This window comes from Dermacentor andersoni, chromosome 3, assembly GCF_023375885.2.
Source record: "Dermacentor andersoni chromosome 3, qqDerAnde1_hic_scaffold, whole genome shotgun sequence".
In the NCBI taxonomy this organism is placed as follows: domain Eukaryota; kingdom Metazoa; phylum Arthropoda; class Arachnida; order Ixodida; family Ixodidae; genus Dermacentor; species Dermacentor andersoni.
Genome location: NC_092816.1, coordinates 144,316,167 through 144,341,258, shown reverse-complemented (window position 1 = coordinate 144,341,258; position 25,092 = coordinate 144,316,167). Strand labels below are relative to the sequence as shown.

General features: G+C 45.6%; 1 protein-coding gene across 2 annotated transcripts in view; it reads right to left on the bottom strand.

Annotated features, from left to right (window-relative positions):
- Positions 1 to 15,370, bottom strand: part of LOC126524993 (techylectin-5A-like) — a 66,349-nt gene extending 50,979 nt beyond the window's left edge. Inside the window, exon 1 of one of the 2 annotated variants that reach the window (XM_055067534.2) lies at positions 15,288 to 15,370. The gene's annotated coding sequence lies outside the window, so the exon portion shown is untranslated. Of the gene's footprint in view, positions 1 to 15,278 lie in introns of both variants that reach the window. The other variant, XM_055067533.2, reaches the window with a different exon arrangement.
- Between the last annotated feature and the right edge of the window lie 9,722 nt (positions 15,371 to 25,092).

Genomic DNA, 25,092 nt, shown 5'->3' with positions numbered 1-25,092 from the left:
ATAAACCGAAGTAGTCCCTTCGTCGCCTTCAGCTGCGATGTCTTCAGTCGGCGATATGTGAAAATGGTTGCAACTGACAATGGTCTATTGTCAAGGTGCGCTAGAACGGACGGCATGGACTGTCTCTGAACATTATATTCAGGACAGTCGCACAGAATGTGTTCCAGCGTCTCCTCGCAAAGACAGGCATCGCAGAGAGCGTTGTCGGCCATTCCAATGCGAAACGAGTAAGATTTCGTGAAGGCCACCCCTAGCCATAAGCAATAAAGCAGGGTGGCCTCATTTCGGCGGAGTCCAGTTGGCATACACAGATGCATCAAGGAGGGCAGGTCGTGTTGATGATTGCTGTGGTTGGTCTGGCTGCTTGGTGTGCACCATAGAGAGAGCGTGATCTCCCGTGCAAGCACTTGAAGTCTGCTGGCTGCGTCGGACCGTGAAAGTGGTATGGCCTCTTCCTGTGTGTCTTCAAGAGCTGTCCGAGCGGCTTTATCGGCGTCTTCATTTCCGATGACGCCGCAGTGACTTGGCAGCCACTGAAACGTCACGTGATGTCCTTTCTCATGTGATGTATGGAGTAGGCATCTAATATCGAATACGAGCTGTTCGAATGGCCCGCGACGCAGAGCTGATAGTACAGATTGTAGGGCTGCCTTTGAGTCGCTGAAAATTGACCATTGCCGAGGTGGTTCCCGATTGACAAAACAAAGTGCAGCTCGAAGAGCCGCTAGTTCCGCAGATGTAGATGTCGTTAGGTGGTCAGTCCTAAAGCTGATGGTAATACCTCTTTCTGGGACGACTACAGCACCAGACGAACACTGCATGTTTGTGGAACCGTCAGTATAAATATGTGCACTGTCTGCGTACCTCTCGTGCAGAAGAAGCAGAGACAGTTGTTTCAGCACAGGCGACGACAGCTCAGACTTTTTCCCGATTCCTAGTACGCTGAGATGGACTGTGGGGCTGACAAGGCACCAAGGGGGTATCGATGGTTTAGATGCAGCGGTGAAGCCCGAGGGAAGCTTGTCGTTGTACTTGACGATAGTTTTTGAGAATGATGCTTGGTGCCTGTCTGAAGGTAGTGTTGCAAGGTGGTGATAGGGGGCCCGTGCCAAATGTCTGATATGCGTTCTCAGGGTTTCCACCGTGATGTGAGTCTGCATTGGATGGTCCCGAGCAATCGCAATAGTTGCCTCAGTTGACGTGCATCTCGGTAAACCAAGACAAACTCTGAGTGCTTGAGCTTGCGCTGCTTGCAGAACACGAATATTTGTCTTGCAGGTGTTGTTCAGTACAGGTAGACTGTATTTTAAAAAACCTAGAAAGAGAGCTCTGTAGAGTCTCAGCATTGCGCCTACTGACATCCCCCACGTCTTTCCTGTCAGGTATTTAAACAACTCGGAGGTTGCTGTTAGGCGTCGTTTCATGTAAGCCACGTGCGGGCTCCAACAGAGGTCTCGGTCGATAATTACGCCAAGAAATCTGTAGGTTCTGACATAGGAAATGGTCCGCCCATTGATTGAGATGACATAAGGCGTCATTGGTTTGCGAGTAAACGCCACTAGGGCGCATTTTTCTGGCGATATGCTGAGACCTTGTTCACACAAGTAGCTCGCTGTCAAAGTAGCCGCTCTCTGAAGCCGTGCACGTACCTGAGGACGTGTGACTGCCGAAGTCCAGAGACAGATGTCGTCTGCGTATACTGAAATTTTGGTGGTAGTTGGCAAGTGTTCAGCAAGCCCAATAAGAGCGAGGTTGAATAGCGTCGGGCTGAGAGCACCGCCTTGAGGAACGCCCTTGCTGGTATAGCGTCGCGTAGTTGGGCCATCGTCAGTTAATACATAAAATGATCTTGCAGATAGGTAACTTGCAATCCATAAAAATACTCGACCACCTAGGCCAACCGTCACAAGAGCGTCGAGAATAGCCTCATGTAATACGTTATCGTATTCCCCTTTCACATCTAAGAATAAAGCTGCAGATAAACGTTTACGGGACCTTTCGTGCTGGACATATGAAACGAGATCAACTACATTGTCGATGGAAAAGCGGTCACGTCGGAAACCAGCCATGGAACTCGGATAAATCTTGTAGTGTTCAAGGTACCATTCCAGGCGGCCAAGGATCATCTGTTCCATTATCTTTCCTACACAGCTGGCCAACGCTATCGGGCGGTAAGAGGTGAGCTCTAGCGGGGATTTGCCCTGCTTCAAGATTGGCACCAGGCGGCTCACTTTCCATTCGTCAGGAACATTTCCCTCCTGCCATGAGGTGTTGTAGAGACTCAATAGTGCTATCCGTGCGGATTCTCCGAGATAGCACAAGGCTCGGTATGATATACCATCTGGACCCGGAGATTATGAGCGCCTGCAGAGAGCTAGTGCCTCCTCGAGCTCCTCCATTGTAAAAGGAAGGTTCATGCGGCAATCTCGGGAATGGCGGACATCTTCTCGGGCTGGAGGATCTGGACGTGTCGCTTGGTCTGCCATTCGCGCACAGAAGTCTTCTGCGACATCGATGTCTTGCCGCCCTTGGAAAAGCGCGAGCGCCTTGAATGGAAAACGCTGTTCCGGAAGGCAACGCAGACCTTGCACCGTTTTCCAAATGTGAGACAGCGGCTTGCGGGGGTCGAGTGTCTGGCAAAACGTTGCCCAACGTTGCGACGCTAATCTATCCATTCGACGCTGAATCTTCTTTTGTATTCTCCTGGCTGCCCTAAGGTCATGGATTGATCTTGTACGCCGATATCGACGTTCCGCCCGGCGACGAAGTGCGCGAAGTCACTCTAATTCTATGTCGAAGTCGTTTCGCGTGTGAGAGATCGTCAGTATGCGAGTGGCGTTCCGCATCGTATTTTTAATTGTTTGTTCTAACCCAGAGGGTAGGCCCTCGCTGCAGGCATCTTCCATATCAGATTTGAAGTTGGCCCATTGAATCGTCCGAATGGTATTCCGTGGGCCAGATCTAGACGACAAGCCTTTGATGTTCAGATAGGTGGGAATGTGATCACTCCCATGTGTCTCAATATCTGGAAACCACTTCACATATCTGGCGAGAGAGTTGGAGACAAAAGCAAGGTCGAGGCAGCTGCCGTATGTCACGCCTCGAAGAAAGGTGGGGCTACCATCGTTCAAGAGAGTAAGGCCATAGTTGTAGGCGATGCTTGATAATCTTCGTCCTCTTGCATTTGTCTTTGTACTTCCCCATGCTGGATGGTGTGCATTGAAATCTCCTATGATGACCCATGGGGCGGGGCAAACACTTAAGATATCCGCTAATCTTTTAGTGTCGAAATTGTTGGAAGGCGATATATACACGCCTATGAGAGTAAACAAGAGTTTGTTCTTTTTAACTGTGACGCATATAACTCTGATTGTCGTCGTGGGGCGCAATCGGTTGCAAAACATAGGTGAGTTCCCGACGAACAAAAATGATGATTTTGCTGCATGCACTATTTGTTGATGACATGAAACATTCGTACCCTGATAGTCTGATTGGTTTCGACAAGTTGGGCTCACAAATGACGATGAGTGGAAACACATTGGTGCACACATACTGACGGAAATCTGAAATTCGTGATTTTAGGCCTCTGGCGTTCCACTGCATGACGGACGCTGCCTTGACTTCTTTTCGGAAGGATGGGGTATGGGTAGCCATCTTTCTAGTTGAGGGATTCAAGCACTGGGCTTAAGGCGTCCAGGACTTTAAGTGCGCTTCGAGCAGACGGTGTCCCGGCCGTTCTCGTGGACTGAGCCGTAAGGTAGTGCAGACTAAAATTATGTACCGCTAAGGCCGCTAGGTATCTGCCAGCGGGAAGTAACAACTAGAACCACGATGAATGTGTCACGCGGCATGTTTCACTGGGCCCTCGGGCATGGGGGTGTGCCCCAAGAACTACTGGGTATGTACCCCTCTTCGATAAACGTCTTCAAAGTTAACCTCGGTATGTTCCACTGGGTATGTGCTGCTGCTCTTCAATGAACATTTGTACGCCAAGTTAGGTCAATGGGTACCACATCCGCAATAGGCAGACAGAGCGAGAGTGGAAAGGCAGGGACGTTAACCAGAGGCGAATTTCCGGTTTAATACTCTGCACTGTGTCGAGAGATATAGGGACTGGGAAAATGCCAGAGAGAGAGACAGAAAAACAGGAACAGTTAACATATCTGCGTAAATCAGTGCCTCATGTAGATGTCAATTGTAGTGGAGGTCGCTTTACCTTAATTAAGCAAATTGTTGATATGCAACTTGGCTAACATGTCGAGTGCCTCAAAGTGCTGAAAAGCTTTCAGTGCAGAATTTTTCCAGGGTGTTTATTCCACACTTTTTAGGCATGTATCCACAGTCTACAGGTAAGAGCATCGGCTTTCTGCACTGGAGGGTGGACCTGGTTCAAAACCAACCATCGGGAATTTTCTTTCTTCTCCTCTCTCTCTCTCTCCAAACACAAACGCGCACACACACACACACACACACACACACACACATATATATATATATATATATATATATATATGGATGGATGCAAAACTTTAATAAGGTCCTGAGGTAGTACGCGACTCAGCGCGCTGCGGGTCGCTCCCACGTTGGGACAGTCAGGCCTTGCCCGACCGCCGCATCGTGGGCCCTCTGGACAGCTCTCTCTCTCTCTGTCTCTCTCTCTCTCTCTCTCTCTCTCTCTCTCTCTCTATATATATATATATATATATATATATATATATATATATATATATATATATATATATATATATATATATATATATAGCCCTCAAATGCACCAAGGAACACATGGGGTACGTTATTTCTACTTACTGAGTCTGAGAAAAGCTACATTTACGTACAAGAAAATGGAATGAAAGAGCAAATGACAGCAGACGGGATACGAGCCCACGTCTTCGCATTGAGCGTGTGATGCTCTTCCCAATTGAGCTAACATTCTACCGTTTTCCCATCCACTTTTTTGGGTGTATATGTATTACTACTAGAACTGACCATGGAGTGTTAGCCGGCGCCGCCACTCACAAACCTTGTCGGCAGATGTGGAACATTCTTACTGCCGGAGATGTTAATTTGGGTGCCGGCAACTGGTTAATAAACACACGCATGGTACCTAAATGCACCAACCTTGCCAGATGTGGGACTCTCGTAATGTAGTGAACGAGAAGAAAGGGAACTGAGAGGCCTGATTTTTATTAAGCATTTAATGAAAAGCCCAGAGACACCAAGGATAACATAAGAGAAATTACTTGTACTTAATAATTGAGGTAAAGAAAGGATAAATTAATGAAAATGAGAGAAGAAGGGAAACGAGAGAAGAAGGGCAACCGATGGGCTTATCATCATCTTCACCACCATCGTCATCATCATAATGCTATTTAATTTCCACTGCAGGACGAAGGCCTCTCTCTGCGATCTCAAATTACCCCTCTGCTGCACCAACCGATTCCAACAAGCATCCGCGTGTTTCCTAATTTCGTCGCACCGCCTAGGCTTCTGCCATCCTCTACTGCGCTTCCCTTCTCTTGGTACCCATTCTGTCACCCTAAAGACCCAACGGTTGCCTAATCTGCGCACTGCATGTCTTGCCCAGCGACATTTTTTTCTCTTAATGGCTATTAGAATATCGTCTATGCCCGTTTGCTCTCTGATCCAAACTGCTCTCTTTCTGACTCTTAAATTTATGCCTAGCATTCTTCATTCCATCACTCTGCGTGGTCCTTAACTTGTTCTCAAGCTTCTTTGTCAGTCTCCAAGTCTCTGCCCCATATTTCAGCACTGGTAAAATGCGCTGATTGCATACTCTCCTATTCAATGATAACGGTAAGCTCCCAGTCACGGGTTCACAATGTATGCCATATGTGATCCAGCCCATTTTTATCCCTCTGTGAATATCCCTCTCAGGGTCAGGATTCCCTGTGATTTGTTGACCTTGGTAAACGTACTCCTTCACAGACTCTAGAGGCTGACTTGCGATCTTCAATTCTTGTTCTCTTGCCGGTTATTAATCATTATCTTTGTCTTCTGCATATTAATCTTCAACCCCACTCTTCCACGCTCCCTGTTAAGGTCCTCAATCATTTGTTCTAACTTGTCCGCAGTGTTGCTGAAGAGAACAATGCCATCAGCAAACCGAAAGTTGCTTTGGTATTCGCCTTCGATCCTTACTCCTAAACCTTCACAATTTAATGGCTTGAATACTTCTTCCAAGGAAGCAATGAATAGCATTCTAGAGATTGTGTCTACTTGTCTGACCCGTTTCTTTATAGGTATCTTCCTACTTGTGTAAAATGAAGGCGGCTGGGGAATCTCTGTAGATATTTTCCAGGCTATTTGCGTGATAGGTCTGTACTCCTTGATTACGCAATTCCTCTATGACTGCAGGTATCTCTACTGAATGAAATGCTTTTTCGTAATCTATGAAAACCCTATAGAGAGGCTTATTGTATTCTGCAGATTTCTCGGTAGCCTGATTAATGACATGGATGTGATCCATTGTAGAGTATCCCTTCCTGAAGCCAGCGTTCCCTTGGTTGACAAAAGTCCGGCGTGGCCCTTATTCTATTGCAGATTATTTTGGTAAATATTTTACATAATACTGGGAAGAAGCTAATGGGCGTATTAATTTTTCAGTTTTTTAAAGTCTTCCTTCTTGTGGATTAGTATAATGTTTGAATTCTTCCAGTTTTCTGGGACCCTTGCAGCCGATAGACACTTCGTATTGAGAGAGCCGCCAGTTTTGCTAGCATTAGGTTTCCTACATCTTTGATTAAATCGACCGTTATTCCATCCTCTCCCGCCGCTTTTCCCCGCTTGAAGCTTTGCAAGGCCCTTCTGACTTCATCTCTAGTTATAGGAGGAGTTTCTGCATACTGTTCATTATTTTTTCGAATATGGTACTCCTAATTCCTCTTGGTAGTGTACAGTTTAGTATAAAATTCTTCTGCTGATTTTATTATACCTTCAGAGTTGCTGATGAGATTACCCTGAATTCTTTCAGTGCATACATCTTGGTTTGTCCTATTCCAAGTTTCGTTCTCCCTGATTTCAGGCTACGTCCATTTTTGCAGCTTCTTCAGTCTTTCTCACGTTATGATTTCGAATACCACTGATTTTCTTTCTGACGATCAGTTTTGACAGTTCCGCGAATTTTATCTTATCTCTTGAGTTCGGCACTTTCATTCCTTTTCGTTACTTTATTATGTCCTTTGTTACTTGGGAGAGCTTGCCTACTGTTTGTCTTTGTGCCTTGTTTTCAACTTCAATTGCTGCCTCTGAAGCCAACCTCGTTACGGTTTCCTTCATTACCTCTATGACATCATCATCATCTCTCTGTTCTAAGGCTTCATGTTGGTTTGCTAGTACGAGCCTAAATTTGACTGCTTTTACCCTTACTGCCTGTAAGTTGACCTGTTCTTTCTTGACCAATTTTACTCTTTCTCTGTTCAAATTGAGGTGAATCCTAGCCCTCACTAACCTATGATCACTGCACTTTACCCTACCTATCAATTCTACATCCTGCACTATGCTGGGATCGGCAGAAAGTACGAAATCCATTTCTTGTCTTTTTTCACCAATAGGGCTTTTCCAGGCCCACTTTGTGTTCTACGTTTCCTGAAAAAGGTGTTCATTATTCTCAGCCTTATTCCTTTCTGCGAATTATGCCAGCATCTATAGCGTTTCTAGAATCGACGTCGTAGTTGTCAATTGCCTGTTCACCCGCCTGCATTTTCCCCATTTTTGCATTGAAGTCAACCATTGCTACTGTATAACGAGTTTGCACTTTTTCATCGCTAATTCACCATCTTCATAAAACTGATCTACTTCCTCATCGTCGTGACTGGATGTTGGAGCGTAGGCTAGAACTGCCTTTAATTTACACCTCTTAAGTTTGATTACGAGTACTGCTACCCTCTCGTTAATGCTGTAGAATTCGTCAATGTTGCCCGCGATGTCCTTTTGGATTAGGAATCCTACCCCGTATTGCTTCTTATCAGGGGGACCTCTATAGCAGATGACATGAGCGTTATTTAGCAATTTGTCAGCCTCACAAGATCTTCAAATCTCACTAAGGCCGATAATATCCCACACAATGTCTGATTGTTCCTCAAAGACTCCTGCTAAGCAGGTCTCGCTCGAGAGGGTTCGAGTATTACACGTTGCAAGGATCGGTTTCCATTGGCGGCCCACAGATTCTTAGGACCCTCTGCTGCGTTACAGTTGTGACCGCCGTCTTGGTCAGGTGCTCCGGAGCTGATGGGGACTGAGGGCCATTGCTTAATTGTAGATATAATAAGGGAGGTTGTGGCCGAATACTGCTCCATGGAGGCCAATTCCTGCTCTGGTGAGGGAGTGTCTTTGTCCAAGCTCAGTGGGCCTTCCTAATTTGGTTGTGCCTGGATTGGTATAGCCCCACTCGCTCTCGGCATCTTTCGCCGGTATCAGGTGGCACTCCGAGCTTGCAGATGTAGTGCACTGGAGCATGTCAAAATTAAAAAAAAAAGATGGAGGGGAGGGGTGGGGGGATTTGAACTTCCGACTACCGCAACCGAGCATTAGGCATAGCTCAGTAAGATAATACCGCAGGCGGCTAGGCTACCTTGTCGCCGAAAAGTACGGCCTTCATGCCTAAGAGATCCTACAATTTGACCGCCCTTTGCGCGTTGCATAGGTAGCACGATATAATATCACTTCTCCATGGTCATATCCTGTTGTTTCCCGAATATCACACACGCATGCGGTCTTGAACGCGCCTAGGTACACGATATATTTTCGCTGAATTTGAGCAGCACTTAACACTTGTGTGTCAAAATAAAAAAAGGGAAACGTTTTCAGCGCTCGCCGAGAGGCCCCGAGAAGGTGAACTTTGAAAGCTCCCAGTGATGTCTTCAGCCTTTCTACAGCTTTCGACAGCAGTTATACTAGAGATAATGAGAAGGAGGAGAGAGGGGGGGGGGGGAACTGACCCCGTAGTTTTTTCTGGGAATGCTGCGGGCTTAAACACTAGAGTGTTGGGAATTGTATGCCTCATTTAACCTACAGTGGCGCCTTCTTCAATCAGTTAGACATGGTTTGAACATATCGCGCTTGTAAGATATAGACGGCTCTGCTACCGCCGCGGTCATAACTCAATTTTCGGGAATACAAACGAAAATAAGCAAGAAAGAATAACAGCAGATGTAGGCGAAAGGAACGGATGCATATACGATCGTTCTGACGTGCAGAAAATCTGTGTGTTAAGTTTACAGCTAGGTTTTGTTGGGTACTTGCTTACCCGTATTCTTTGCTTGAATACTGTAAACAAAATCCTTCCCGTCATCTTTCTCTGTACCTTTTGTGCAGAGATTTCGCAACCTCAAAGAAAGCCAGTTTTGGCAGCGCGCCTCGTAAGTTGCTGCTGATAAGTTCTTGATCATTTGTATTGTTATGCAGTATGTAGTGCCAACATCTATTCCCGTATTAGGTTACCCGGATACGTTTTCAAAATCTGTATAAGCTAGCTTCTATGTATTGTAGGCTTATAAAGAGGAAATAGCGGCAGTGCAGACGTTCGGAATTTGTCTGCGTTATATTTTCTAGTGTTGTCACTAGAAGGCATGTGCAAGGTATGTCGGTAGTTTATTTGCAAAGCCCGTTTCGTAAAGATTTTGTGTTGCACGATATAGTGTCAATTCTCCGGCGGAAACGAGTGAAGAAGGGCAACCGACGGGCTAAATTTCTGTCAATCGTTACCATATAACGCCAACTGACAATGAAGCCAAGGAAAGCAAGAAGGAAATTAACTGTGGTTGAATGGAAATGCAGAAAATATTAGAGAAAAGGGAAACAAAAGTGTACGACAAGATCACTTGCCACCGGTGGGAGCCAATCGCGCAGCCATTACGCTTGTGTTGCACTACCAATTGTGCTACGGCGACGGCTATGAATCCGGCCACTAACTTAGGTTTATGTTTAATAGAAGTGGTCCTCGGAGCGTTAGCCAGCGTCACTCAGAGCCATGTGGTACCTTTGACATTCTTTTTTACCCGGTGGCGTCAAGTAGCACATGAACTAAGGAGAGCAGGCACGTGGATAAGAAAACCCTCAGATGCTTCCTAATGACATCAAGGCTCCCAGATTCGAGACACTCGCTATGAAAAAACGAGAGAAGAAGGGGAACGGAGGAGCTTCTGTTTTGTTGAAGCACAACATGAGCGTGAAGCTAAACAAAGGAAAGCATAGCAGAAATTAGCTGTGTTTGAAATTGTAAAGTAGAAAATAAAGGGGGGCGGGGGAAAAAGGGGGTGCAATTGGACGACGAGAACCGGCGTATTCAGCATGATATGGCCGATGGCAAGGCGGTGCAATGAAAGTGAACTAAAAGAAAACTTGCCCACAGGGAGCGCCGAGCCCACGCGTCCGCATTACGTATATGTATGATATATATATATATATATATATATATATATATATATATATATATATATATATATATATATGTGCGTGTGTGTGTGTGTGTGTGTGTAGCGTCCGTGTGGTTTGGGTTGTCGATTAATTAGGATTCCTGCGGGGATCTGCTCGTCCCTTTTTAGCCAGGTAGTAGCGCGACCGCCAGGAAAAGGTATTGGTTCCGCGTTACAATCCCAGACATAGCCGAATTTTCCTTCAAGTTCGAACGTTTCTTTATAAGAAGTCAGTATGGGTGTGCCTTATAGCTTCCTGCTACATTAGGGTGGACGACAATTCTCCCTTTATAGAGTGAAGCTACTCTAAAAAACTTTTGTCACAAACGAATCTTTGCGAGTGACGAGAAATTCGTCCTGCTTGTGACAATTTAAGTGGGTTGTAATCCTCCATGGTTACAAGGTGGCTTTTGTGTTGGGCTGCTAATCACCAGTTCGCGGGATCGAATGCCGGCCATGGAGGCCGCATTTCTATGGGAGCGAAAAGCGAAAACACCCGTGTACTGAGATTAAGGTGCACGTTAAAAACTCCATGGGGTCCGAATTATACCGCAGTACCCCACTACGGCCTGCCTCTTTAACAGATCGTGGTTTAGGCACGCAAAACGTCATACTTCTTATCTTTATATTGGTGGGTACTATATTTTACGTTCAGGCAGTCGTAAATTTTTTTCGCGAAACCATCTCTATGTTGTGGATTTACGGTGAGTTAGATTGATAGCTTGTGACTGGAATGGGTGCGCTATAAGGCAGAAGTAGGTGATGCTTTTTCAATTTGAAGGAATAGCTCTTTAATGTTCTCAGAGCAACGCTTGGCCAGAGAGTGTCAGCGTTGCAGGGATAACAAAAAAATTGCAGCAGAACACGAAATAAAAAATGGGGCCCGTATTCACAAAAACAACGCCCACGCTATAACCGGTCGTAAAAGAAGGCGCCAGCCAATTATGATGACAGACATAGTATTAGCAAAGGCGGCTGGCAAATAGGAAACACCACTTGTCATCGGAAAGGTTTGTGAATTAGGCCCTAGTTCTAATTAGGCCCTAGATCTAACTCGCCGGACAGGCCGCTATTGGAATATGAACCTGGCAACGTTTAACGCTAGAACGTTATCTAGTGTGGCAAGTCTAGCAGTGCTATTGGAGGAATTAGAGGGCAGTAAATGGGATATAATAGGGCTCAGTGAAGTTAGGAGGCCAAAAGAAGCATATACAGTGCTAAAAAGCGGGCACGTCTTGTGCTACCGGGGCTTAGCAGAGAGACGAGAACTAGGAGTCGGATTCCTGATTAATAAGAACATAGCTGGTAACATACAGGAATTCTATAGCATTAATGAGAGGGTGGCATGTCTTGTTGTGAAACTTAATAAGAGGTACAAAATGAAGGTTGTACAGGTCTACGCCCCTACATCTAGTCATGATGACCAGGAAGTCGAAAGCTTCTATGAAGACGTGGAATCGGCGATGGGTAAAGTCAAAACAAAATACAGTATACTGATGGGCGATTTCAATGCCAGGGTAGGCAAGAAGCAGGCCGGAGACAAGTCAGTGGGGGAATATGGCATAGGCTCTAGGAATAGCAGAGGAGAGTTATTAGTAGAGTTTGCAGAACAGAATAATATGCGGATAATGAATACCTTTTTCCGAAAGCGGGTTAGCCGAAAGTGGACGTGGAGGAGCCCAAATGGTGAGACTAGAAATGAAATCGACTTTATACTCTGCGCGAACCCTGGCATCATACAAGATGTAGACGTGCTCGGCAAGGTGCGCTGCAGTGACCATAGGATGGTAAGAACTCGAATTAGCCTTGACTTGAGGAGGGAACGGAAGAAACTGGTACATAAGAAACCAATCAATGAGTTAGCGGTAAGAGGGAAACTAGAGGAATTCCGGATCAAGCTACAGAACAGGTATTCGGCTTTAACCCAGGAAGAGGACCATAGTGTTGAAGCAGTGAACGACAATCTTATGGGCATCATTAAGGAGTGCGCAATAGAAGTCGGTGGTAACGCCGTTAAACAGGAAACCAGTAAGCTATCGCAGGAGACGAAAGATCTGATCAAGAAACGCCAATGTATGAAAGCCTCTAACCCTACAGCTAGAATAGAACTGGCAGAACTTTCTAAGTTAATCAACAAGCGTAAGACAGCGGACATAAGGAACTATAATATGGATAGAATTGAACAGGCTCTCAGGAACGGAGGAAGCCTAAAAGCAGTAAAGAAGAAACTAGGAATAGGCAAGAATCAGATGTGTGCGTTAAGAGACAAAGCCGGCAATATCGTTACTAATATGGATGAGATAGTTCAAGTGGCTGAAGTGTTTTATAGAGATTTATACAGTACCAGTAACACCCACGACGATAAGGTGAGAGAGAATAGTCTAGAGGAACTTGAAATCCCACGAGTAACACCGGAAGAGGTAAAGAACGCCTTAGGAGCTATGCAAAGGGGGAAGGCAGCTGGGGAGGATCAGGTAACAGCCGATTTGTTGAAGGATGGTGGGAACACTGTCCTAGAAAGGTTGGCCGCCCTATATACACAATGCCTCATGACCTCGAACGTACCGGAATCTTGGAAGAACGCTAACATAATCCTAATCCATAAGAAAGGGGACGCCAAAGACCTGAAAAATTAAAGACCGATCAGCTTACTCTCCGTTGCCTACAAAGTATTTACTAAGGTAATCGCAAATAGAATAAGGAATACCTTAGACTTCTGTGAACCAAAGGACCAGGCAGGATTCCGTAAAGGTTACTCAACAATAGACCATATTCACACTATCAATCAGGTGATAGAGAAATGTGCGGAATATAACCAACCCTTATATATAGCCTTCATTGATTACGAAAAAGCATTTCATTCAGTCGAAACCTCAGCAGTCATGGAGGCACTACGGAATCAGGGTGTAGATGAGCCATATGTAAAGATACTGGAAGCTATCTATAGCGGTTCCACAGCCACCGTAATCCTCCACAAAGAAAGCAACAATATCCCAATAAAGAAAGGCGTCAGACAGGGAGATACGATATCTCCAATGCTATTCACAGCGTGTTTACAGGAGGTATTCAGAGACCTGGAGTGGGAAGAATTGGGGATAAAAGTTGATGGAGAATACCTTAGCAACTTGCGATTCGCTGATGAAATTCCCTTGCTTAGTAACTCAGGAGACCAATTGCACTGCATGCTCACTGACCTGGAGAGGCAAAGCAGAAGGGTGGGCCTGAAAATTATTCTACAGAAAACTAAAGTAATGTTTAACAGTCTCGGAAGAGAACAGCAGTTTACGATAGGTCGCGAGGCACTGGAAGTGGTAAGGGAATACATCTACTTAGGGCAGGTAGTGACCACGGATCCGGATCATGAGACTGAAATAACGAGAAGAATAAGAATGGGCTGGGGTGCGTTTGGCAGGCATTCTCAAATCATGAACAGCAGGTTGCCATTATCCCTCAAGACAAAAGTGTATAACAGCTGTGTCTTACCAGTACTCACCTACGGGGCAGAAACCTGGAGGCTTACGAAAAGGGTTCTGCTGAAATTGAGGACGACGGAACGAGCCATGGAAAGAAGAATGATAGGTGTAACGTTAAGGGATAAGAAAAGAGGAGATTGGGTGAGGGAACAAACGCGGGTAAATGACATCTTAGTTGAAATCAAGAAAAAGAAATGGGCATGGGCCGGACATGTAATGAGGAGGGAAGATAACCGATGGTCATTAAGGGTTACGGACTGGATTGCAAGGGAAGGAAAGCGTAGTAGGGGCCGGCAAAAAGTTAGGTGGGCGGATGACATTAAGACGTTTGCAGGGCAACATGGCCACAATTAGTACATGACCGGGGTAGCTGGAGAAGTATGGGAGAGGCCTTTGCCCTGCAGTGGGCGTAACTAGGCTGATGATGATGAATTGAGCAGCCTTTGAATGTCCGCACAAACCAATAGGTGAAACGCATCACGTAGAGGAAAACAAATTGTGTTGCACATGGCGGCACATGAATACCATGGCCCGCATTCACAAAGCGTTCTTACGCATAAATGTTCGTGCCAGCCAATAGTGATGTTATGGCATATTATTAGCGAACGCGATCAGCCAATGAGAAACAGCACTTACGAACAAACAGCTTTGTGAATTCGGTCCTAGCAGAAGAATGCGAAATTTTTTTTTTTAATTATGGGGTTTTAAGTGCCAAAACCACTTGCTGATTATGAGGCACGCCGTAGTGGGGGACTCCGGAAATTTCGACCCCCTGGGGTTTTTTAACGTGCACCTAAATCTAAGCACACGGGTGTTTTCACATTTCGCCCCCATCGAAATGCGGCCGCCGTGGCCGGGATTCGATCCCGCGTCCTCGTGCTCAGCAGCCCAACACCATAGACACTGAGCAACCACGGCGGGTGCTATGAAAATTCGAAAGAGAGCAATTAAGAAGGGAAAGCAGGAACATCAAGCAGGAAAGTGTCTGGTTGGCTCCCTTACGCTTGGTATAGGCGAAAATGGGGTACAAGATGGGAAGAATCGTAAGCTCGAATTTCTTCGGGGCGACAGACTTGGGAAAGGAGCCTGAGACATTTAATTCGAGTCAGAATATCCCTGAGTCACGTAAACAGTGGCGTAGAAGACCCGAAAGCTGTGCCTACATTGAAGCGAGTAGCGTGGCTAAATTGTGAAGGCCACCGCAGGACATACGTGGCTGATTTGTACAAAAAGATTCTTTTTTGTTTAGCGTGGTGTAGAAAAATTTCGGTACAAAAAATTCTACAGAGGTCTAAAAAAATTCATATAAGAGCTAGAGGCATGCGTTTAGGCAAAGCGAAACGGAGATAAAATTGCGCGACGTACTTACTGCACTTACAGAAGGCAGTGACGAGCCAGCGCGTCGCAGGTATGCTGTAGCCCGGTAAGCTGGTCCCAGCAATGCAATCAGAAACGATCGGCTTTTATTGCGCAGCGGCCGATGTAAATCTCTCGGGAACACAATGTCCGATTCTTCAACGAGCACCTCATAGACCTGGTTATCACATGAGATAAAACACATTCCAGTTATATAGCGCGAAGGTAATAAACACTACATCTACCATGAAATGCGTATTGCGAGGTATCTGGAAGCTAATGACCGGATTGCCCCGATTGACTTCCACGTGGTTCGCTAAGTCCATCACCTGCGTCCGTCACCTGCGTTCAGCTGCGAATGACTGAATCTTATCTTAAGTGTTTTTTTTACTCATGACTAGTGTACAAAAGAACAAATGATAGCGCGGGAATGGCGCCGTTCTTGTGAAGGAAAAAAATCGGTACATACAATTAATACTGCTTACGTGTGGGAATACGAAATCTTTACAGTTTATTTGGCAGAATGTTCTTTTTTTTTTCTGCGCTTTCCTTGTACACGCAAGCTCTCACATCGGTAAGGCTGAATCGAAGCAAAGCAAAGCGTCTCAACACGCTCGCTTGCCAACGAGAAGTTGATAAGGGTGGTCTGTGCACCTTGCATGAAGATAATATAACCAACTCTTATGTAAAACTCCTCACCAACAGTTCATAAAGGTGACGTGTGCAATGACAGACGCAATAAGCACCCGTTAGGCAACCAGTACTTTGGAGCCGCCGTTCTGTCAAGGAAACGTGCTAGTCTCGCACCCCGGAGGTACCGGTTCGGTTCTCATCTAAACCGAAAGATATCGAATTTTCTTTCAGAGAATTAATTTACCTTGTTTACAGGATCCTCTGTGAGATATTTGACGCAACATTTATATGTAAAAGGGCATTTAATGCTTTCGCATTTTAAAGATTGTAACTGCACACAAGGTTTTCAATTCTTTGGTCGCAATGACAGCAGATGGCCAGTTTGCCTGTAGGTGAACAACGTGCAACACATCCCCATGCCTGCCTCTCAAATATCTAATGGTCAAGAAGAAATGATAAATTTCATAGACAGAGAAACGGCCGACTTCCCAGTAGGTAGGGAGAATTCTAGTCGAATGTGACGGTTCAAAATGAGCCATTAGTGGGAGCGATGGCCGGCATTAGTGAATGACGAAGGGCCGTCAGGATAGCGCGGAAATGGCGTTCGTGGTGGACGAAATTCGTCTATAGGTGGGGGCGGAAAGCCGAACGTACGCCGGCGAAATGAGAAAAGTGCTGGAAGAGTTGGGGTCGGGCATTTCAATAGGGCCAGCTTGCCCATGCTGTCATCCGACTCATCCATGCCAAGGACGTCGTTGAAGGAGGAACATGTTCTCATCGGGGACGATGAGTATTGGGCGTATTTACAATATCTACATGAAGAGTGGATAACGTTACGTCTCATTATTCTAGTATGGCTGAATTGAAGCACCACGCACCACGCACTAAACACGCTAAGCAATAGCATGCATTCAGGCGTTCAGTATTGTTACTTAAAGCTCATGATAATTTCGCTTACCACCCCACAATACACTAAACGAAAAACTACAAAAAATTGCAAGACAAATTTGAACACAATAGCTGGCGGTTGGTACAAAATATAGTAAGATATATAAACATGAAAAAGTATGCTATGATTAAGCATCACGAGCTTATTGCGGAGTGAAACTGCCTGGTCCATACAAAATGTCATAGTTGAAACGGCGAGAAAAATTCTTGGCCCGGTTTAAAATCCTTGCAGCAGCCTCCAATTCTCGCCAGGCCAAATTTCACCTGGAGGAGTGCTACCAATGTCTCGTTCGACATTCTATTTCGAAGGTCGGTTTTAATGAGCGATATCTGGCTAACACTTGTTCGACGGCGGCATCTGATACGGTTAGCGACAGAGAAGACAGGAGGAGGGTTTGGAGATGTGTATGGAACGGATGGCTGTGGTGGCTATGGGGCGACGGAAGAAAATATGTTCTACGTTGGTGTTGCAGCAAGGGCAATTTGGGCAGGAAGGGTCCGAGCAAATTGCCACGCAGGCGCCAAGCGGCAAGCAGAAAATTCGGCAAATTTCGGTTAGTTCAGCTCGGTGTTCTCCCATCGTTTTGGCACCGAGGTCATCCACGGCGCACAATTAATGGGCACTAAAAGCACCTCATGATTAAAACGTAGGACGCCAAAACCTCGCATGTGGAGACAGCAACAGCCTGTGTTCGCTGGCGCACGCGCTCGCTGGTATATAGCGTTGCTTCGCGGATGGAGACGTTTCCCGAGGCCAGCTTTCTTAATTAAAATTGTCAAAAGGACGCGATCTTTGACCTTTTGACATGCATATGTATTCTCTCACATAGAACTTGCAAATTTTGATTTTGTATCAGACGCGCTCAATTTCATTATCCTGCTGACCACTGCATTTTGATTCCAGCGTGCTTGTTATTCCTGCTTAACTATATTTACTTTTTTTACACAGGAAAAAACGTAGCCCAATTTGGCTATTATTATCCCAGTCTGGCAACCCTGCATTTAGTGCATGTACCTTATACCAACCAAATGCAAGAGCTTACCGGGGACCCCAAGCAATCCAAGATAAGGGTATTCCTTTTCAGGCGCCTCGTACTGTATTCAATGACTGAAAGAAGCGAAAACACAAATGCCCGAAGCGGCAACTACCAATTGGGACGTGGCAAATTTCAATTTCATACATATTTGCCTCGTTTGGGTTTCGCTTGGCTGTGCAAGTAGCACACGATACGCTGTTCGCCTTTCATTTGTTGAGCATAACAAATGCAGCTAAATTCTTGTGAAGTCCCATTACCTTTCTTGCCTTCATATAAAGAAACATTAAAGGTGTCCGAAGGTGGGCGTTTAGTGCAGCCTTTCCTCTCAACAGGAATGCAAAATTGCCACGAGCTTACTGCGGATGGCTCACATCATTTTTAGTTATTGTATTCCACTGGCAAAACTCTAAGAAATCGAGACAGCAGAATATAAATACCCAGGTGCTTTTACATTAATTATTATGAAGCAAATGTTTGTTTCCTTAGCCGAGAAATATTTTTGATGGGTATTGCGCCTGATAGAACACAATAACAGCATAATTCAGCACCAAACGACCGTTAAATGAGGTGCAGGAAGCCTAAGCCCAATCGCGGCGTTAATCCCGTTAACCCGGTTCGGATTAATGTCTAAAGGGAGAATATTATATTCCGACAGTGCATCATATCGAACTCAAGTTCACCAGGAAATTTTGTAATGTGTGCGTGGATGACCTAATTATCTACTCAAAAACAAAGAAAGATCATGAAGAGCACTTACAAAATGTTCTCGCAGTAGCTTAGCACCGCTAGACTCGAGATCCGCTATAAAAAAAGATTAGTGCTCTGTAGAACAATTGCATTTTGGATGAGTATTTGATGGAAGAGCCAAGGGAACTAAAATGGAAAGTGTTCACCACATCAAGAAGCCGACAACGCATATGACGTTTATTCTAATGAAGTTTGTCTTGGACTCGCAGCCCACTTCCGTGTATTTAGAAACGACTATTCAAGACAGACACAAAAAGTCGTGCCGTTCGTTTGATCCGCAGAATGTGGGAACTGGTATCTCGAACTTGTGCGCAATATTCTGGCGGACCCGGTGGTGACACTTCAAGACTGACTTCCCATTTCAAGTTTACTCCGACGCTTCTCGATACGCTGCATTAGCCATCCTTTATTAATAAGACAAAAACGAGTGACCTAGCCGGGAACTCAGTCATAAGCTACTGTTATTGTACATTCACGAGACCGCAAAAATATTACACGCAAACAGAAAATGCAGCACTAGTGATCGTAATAGCCCTAATATAGGACTATTTTGGAGACCGGCGCCGACTATTGGCGGCAAACAAAGAACCTGCCTTCGAGGTGACAGCAACCGCGGGATTCTGTGGAAGCGGTAGCGATCATCAAAATCTGTTGCCTCAAGTCACTGCAAGCTGACCGTCACGTAAAGCTCAGTAATTGACGCAAGGGTCCAACGTCAATGGCTTCCGTGAGAACAGCGCCAACTTCAGAATCTCTATTTGTTTCGTGTTTTCGTCGTATGCGGGGTTAATGGCGCAACATCAGAGGCGAAGTCCAGCAGTTTGGTGCAACATAATGTACGGAGTGCTGTGAACACTTCGGCCTCGGGTGGGCCATGACAACGTCATCAAATTTCGTCTTCTAGGGAAAACAAGTGCTAGAAGCAGACATCTTTGATGCGGTGCAGTGTGTGCTGAGGTATGTAGTGTGATCAGCCACGCAATGTTCTCCATCATCATCATCATCATCATACTGGTTACGCCCACTTCTGGGCAAAGGCCTCTCCCATACTTCTCCAACTACCCCGGTCATGTACTAATTGTGGCCATGTCCCTGCAAACTTATTTATCTCATGCGACCACCTAACTTTCTGCTGCCCCCTGCTACGTTTCCCTTCTCTTGGAACCCAGTCCGCAACCCTTAATGACCATCGGTTAACTTACCTCCTCATTACATGCACTGCCCGTGCCCCCCATTTCTGTTTCTTGATTTCAACTAAGATGTCATTACCTCGCGTTTATTCTCTCACCCAATCTGTTTTCTTCTTATCCTCCCCTTAACATTACACCCATCATGTTTCTTTTCATAGCTCGTTGCGTCGTCCTCAATTTAAGTAGAACCCTTTTCGTAAGCCTCCAGGTTTCTGCACCGTACGTGAGTAGTGGTAAGACACAGCTGTTATACACTTTTGTCTTGAGGGATAATGGCAACCTGCAGTTCATGATCTGAGAATGCCTGCCAAACGCACCCCAGCCCATTCTTATTCTTCTGATTATTTCAGTCTAATGATCCGGATCCGCGGTCACTACCTGCCCTAAGTAGATGTATTCCCTTACCACTTCCAGTGCCTCGATACCTATTGCAAACTGCTGTTCTCATCCGAGACTGTTAAACATTACTTTAGTCGTCTGCAGATTAATATTTAGACCAACCCTTCTGCTTTGTTTCTCCAGGTCAGTGAGCATGCATTGCAGTTGGTCCTCTGAGTTACTAAGCAAGGCAATATCATCAGCGAATCGCAAGTTAGTAAGGTATTCTCCGTTAATTCTTATCCCCAATTCTTCCCAATCCAGGTCTCTGAATACCTCCTGTAACCACGCTGTGAATAGCATTGGGGAGATCGTATCTCCCTGCTTCACGCCTTTCTTTATTAGGATTTTGCTGCTTTCTTTATGTAAGACTACGTTGGCTGTGGAGCCGCTATAGATATCTTTCAGCATTTTTACATACGGCTCGTCTACACCCTGATTCCGTAATGCCTCCATGACTGCCGAGGTATCGACTGAATCCATCTCCGTATTGGAATGCAGTTAAATTTTTGGGTTTTACGTGCCAAAACCACGATGATTAATTATGGGGCACGCCGTAGTCGGGGACACCGGCACAATTTTGGCCACCTAGGGATCTTGAATGCGCACCGAATGCACAGGACGCGGGCATTTCTGCATTTCGTCCCTATGGAAATACCGCCGCCGCAGCCTCAATTGAATCGCGCGACCTCGACCTTAGCGGCGCAATGCCGTAGCTACTAGCAGCCACGGCGGGTGCAGACATGAAGTGTGCTGCCACATTTACGGAACGTTGATAGTATAAATATTGTCGAAAGGTCGGAAATCGGAAGGACGAAAACATGAGTCAAAACGAAGAGTAAGAAGGATGGCCTCCTTAATGCCGATCGCTGGCGCCTTCGTCGTCTTCTTCACTGTGTTTTGTTTATAGGCCGATACATATTCATATCGTGGTCGCTCTTGCGCCACTACGGACGCGGCAAAATGTACAATAAACCTATGCGTTTACCTTCAATGTGCAGAACTCCCCTCCTCACCAAGAATGAACTCAGAGTGATAGGGAGGGACGACGGCGTATGCCCGCTTAGGAAGCTTAGTCCGACGCGCCGGTATAGTGCAGGGCACCTACTATAATTTAGGCGCTCCGGTGCCGCTGGCATGCGACCCTCTGTGTGATGCCCGAGTCCGAATCAAGAACCCCAAAACCGGGCCACAACAGATGCAACTTTTTCTACTACGAAGTGACTATAATAGCACTAATTGCTCCTCCATGTCGCTAAAAAAGTTGTTGTTCACTAAATCAAAAACTTCGTCCATAAACAACAACAAAGTCCTCAAAGCTAGCAAAGAGATCGCTAATATTGCAACACTGCACGGCTTCTATAGCAATATAGAGCGCATCTCTTCTAGAGAGCCGCCCCCTGCTACGCTTCCCTACTCTTGGAGTCCAGTCCGTGACCCTTAATGACCATCAGTTATCTTCCCTCCTCATTGACTCGCGTTTGCTCCATCACCCAATCTGCTCTCTTTTTATCCCCTTAACGTTACACCCATCATTCTTCTTTCCATAGCTCGTTGCGTTGTCGTAAAGGAAAGGAAAGCGCAGAAAAAGAACATTCCGCCAGATAACCTATAAAGATTTCGTATTCCCACACGCATGCAGTATTAATTGTATGTACCGATTTTTTTTTCCTTCACAAGAACGGCGCCATTCCCGCGCTATCCTTTGTTCTTTTGCAAACTACTCGTGAGTAAAAAAAAAACACTTAGGATAAGATTCGGTCATTCACAGCTGAACGCAGGTGATGGACGCAGGTGACGGACTTAGCGAATCACGTGGAAGTTAATCGGGCAATCCGGTAATTAGCTTCCACATACCTCGCAATACGCATTTCATGGTAGACGTAGTGCTTATTACCTTCACGCTATGCAACTGGAATGTGTTTTATCTCAAGTGATAACCAGGTCTATAAGGTGCTCGTTGAAGAATCGGACATTGTGTTCACGAAAGATTTACATCGGCCGCTGCGCAATAAAAGCCAATCGTTTCTGATTGCATTGCTGGCATCAGCTCACCGGGCTACAGTATACCTGCGACGCGCTGGCTCGTCACTGCCTTCTGTAAGTGCAGTAAGTACGTCGCGCAATTTTATCTCCGTTTCGCTTTGCCTAATCGCATGCCTCCAGCTCTTGTATGAATTTTTTGAGACCTCTGTAGAATTTTTCGTACCAAAATTGTTCTACACACGCTAAACAAAAAAAAAAAGCTTTTTGCACAAATCAGCCACGTATGTCCTGCGCTGGCCTTAACATTTTAGCCACGCTACTCCCTTCAATGTAGGCACAGCTTTAGGGTCTTCTACGCCACTTTTTCCGTGACTCACGGATATTTTGGCCCGAATTAAATGTCTCAGGCTCCTTTTTCAAGTCTGTCGCCCCGGAGAAATTCGAGCTTACGGTTCTTCCCACCTTGTACCCCATTTTCGCCTATACCCAGCGTAAGGTAGCCAACCAGACACTTTCCTGCTTGATGTTCCTGCCTTCCCTTCTTAATTGCTCTCTTTCGAATTTTCGCATTCTTCTGCTAGGGCCGAAGTCACAAAGCTGTTTGTTCGTAAGTGCTGTTTTTCATTGGCTGATCGCGTTCGCTAATAATATGCCATAACATCACTATTGGCTGGCACGAACACTTCATGCGTAAGAACGCTTTGTGAATGCGGGCCATGGTATTCATGTACCGTCATGTGCAACACAATTTGTTTTCCTCTACGTGATGCGTTTCACCTATTGGTTTGTGCGTACATTCAAAGGCTGCTCAATTAACTAGGGCCTAATTTACAAAGCTTCCCGATGACAAGTGTTGTTTCCTATTTGCGAGCCGCCTTTGCTAATACTATGACTGTCATTATGATTGGCTGGCGCCTTCTTTTACGACCGGTTATAGCGCGGGCGTTGTTTTTGTGAATACGGGCCCCATTTTTCATTTCGTGTTCTGCTGCAATTTTTTTTTGTTAACCCTGCAACGCTGACGCTTTCTGGCCAAGCGTTGCTCTGAGAACATTAAAGAGCTATTCCTTCAAATTGAAAAAGCATCACCTACTTCTGCCTTATAGCGCACCCATTCCAGTCACAAGCTATCAATCCAACTCACCGTAAATCCACAACATAGAGATGGTTTGGCGAAAAAAAAATTTACGACTGCCTGAACGTAAAATATAGTACTCACCAATATAAAGATAAGAAGTATGACGTTTTGCGTGCCAAAACCACGATCTGTTATTGAGGCAGGCAGTAGTGGGGCACTGCGGAATAATTCGGACCCCGTGGAGTTTTTAACGTGCACCTTAATCTGAGTACACGGGTGTTTTCGCTTTCCGCTGCCATAGAAATGTGGCCTCCGTGGGCGGCATTCGATCCCGCGAACTCGTGATTAGCAGCCCAACACAATAGCCACCTTGAAACCATGGGGGATTACAACCCACATAGGTTGTCACAAGCAGGACGAATTTCTGGTCACCCGCAAAGCTTCGTTTGTGACAAAAGATTTTTTTTAGAGTAGCTTCACTCTTGAAAGGGAGAATTGTCGTCCACCCGAATGTAACAGGAAGCTATAAGGCACACCCATACTGTCTTCTCATAGAGAAACGTTCGACTTGAGGGAAAATGCGGCTATCTCTGGGATTCTAACAAGGAATCAACACCTTTTAATGGCGGTCGCGCTACTACCTGGCTAAAAAGGGACGAGCAGATCCCCGCAGGAATCCTAATTAATCTACAAACCAAACCACACACACACAAACACACACACACACACACACACACACACACACACACACACACACACACACACACACACACACACACACACACACACACACACACACACACACACACACACACACGCACACACACACACACATGTATATATATATATATATATATATAATATATTTATTTATGCAGACACGTAATGCGGACGCGTGTGTTCGGCGCTCCCTGTGGGCAAGTTTTCTTTTAGTTCACTTTCATTGCACCCACTTGTCATCGACCATACCCTGCTGAATACGCCGGTTCTCGTCCGATTGCACCCCCTTTTTCCCTCGCCCCCCATTATTTTCTACATTACAATTTCAAACACAGCTAATTTCCGCTATGCTTTCCTTTGTTTAGCTTCACGCTCATGTTTTGCTTCTACAAAACAGAAGCTTCTCCGTTCCCCTTCTTCTCTCGTTTTTTCATACCGAGTGTCTCGAATCTGGGAGCCTTGATGTCATTAGGAAGCATCTGAGGGTTTTCTTATCCACGTGCCTGCTCTCCTTAGTTCATGTGCTACTTGAAGCCACCGGGTAAAAAAGAATGTCAAAGGCACCACATGGCTCTGAGTGACGCTGGCTAACGCTCCGAGGACCACTTCTATTAAACATAAACCTAAGTTAGTGGCCGGATTCATAGCCGTCGCCGTAGCACAATTGGTAGTGCAACACAAGCGTAATGGCTGCGCGATTGGCTCCCACCGGTGGCAAGTGATCTTGTCGTACACTTTTGTTTCCCTTTTCTCTATTATTTTCTGCATTTCCATTCAACCACAGTTAATTTCCTTCTTGCTTTCCTTGGATTCATTGTCAGTTGGCGTTATATGGTAACGATTGGCAGAAATCTAGCCCGTCAGTTGCCCTTCTTCACTCGTTTCCCCCGGAGAATTGACACTATATCGTGCAACACGAAATCTTTACGAAACGGGCTTTGCAAATAAACTACCGAAATACCTTGCACATGCTTTCTAGTGACAACACTAGGAAATATAACGCAGACAAATTCCGAACGTCTGCACCTCCCGCTATTCCCTCTTTATAAGCCTACAATACATAGAAGCTAGCTTATTCAGATCTTGAAAACGTATCCGGGGAACCTAATA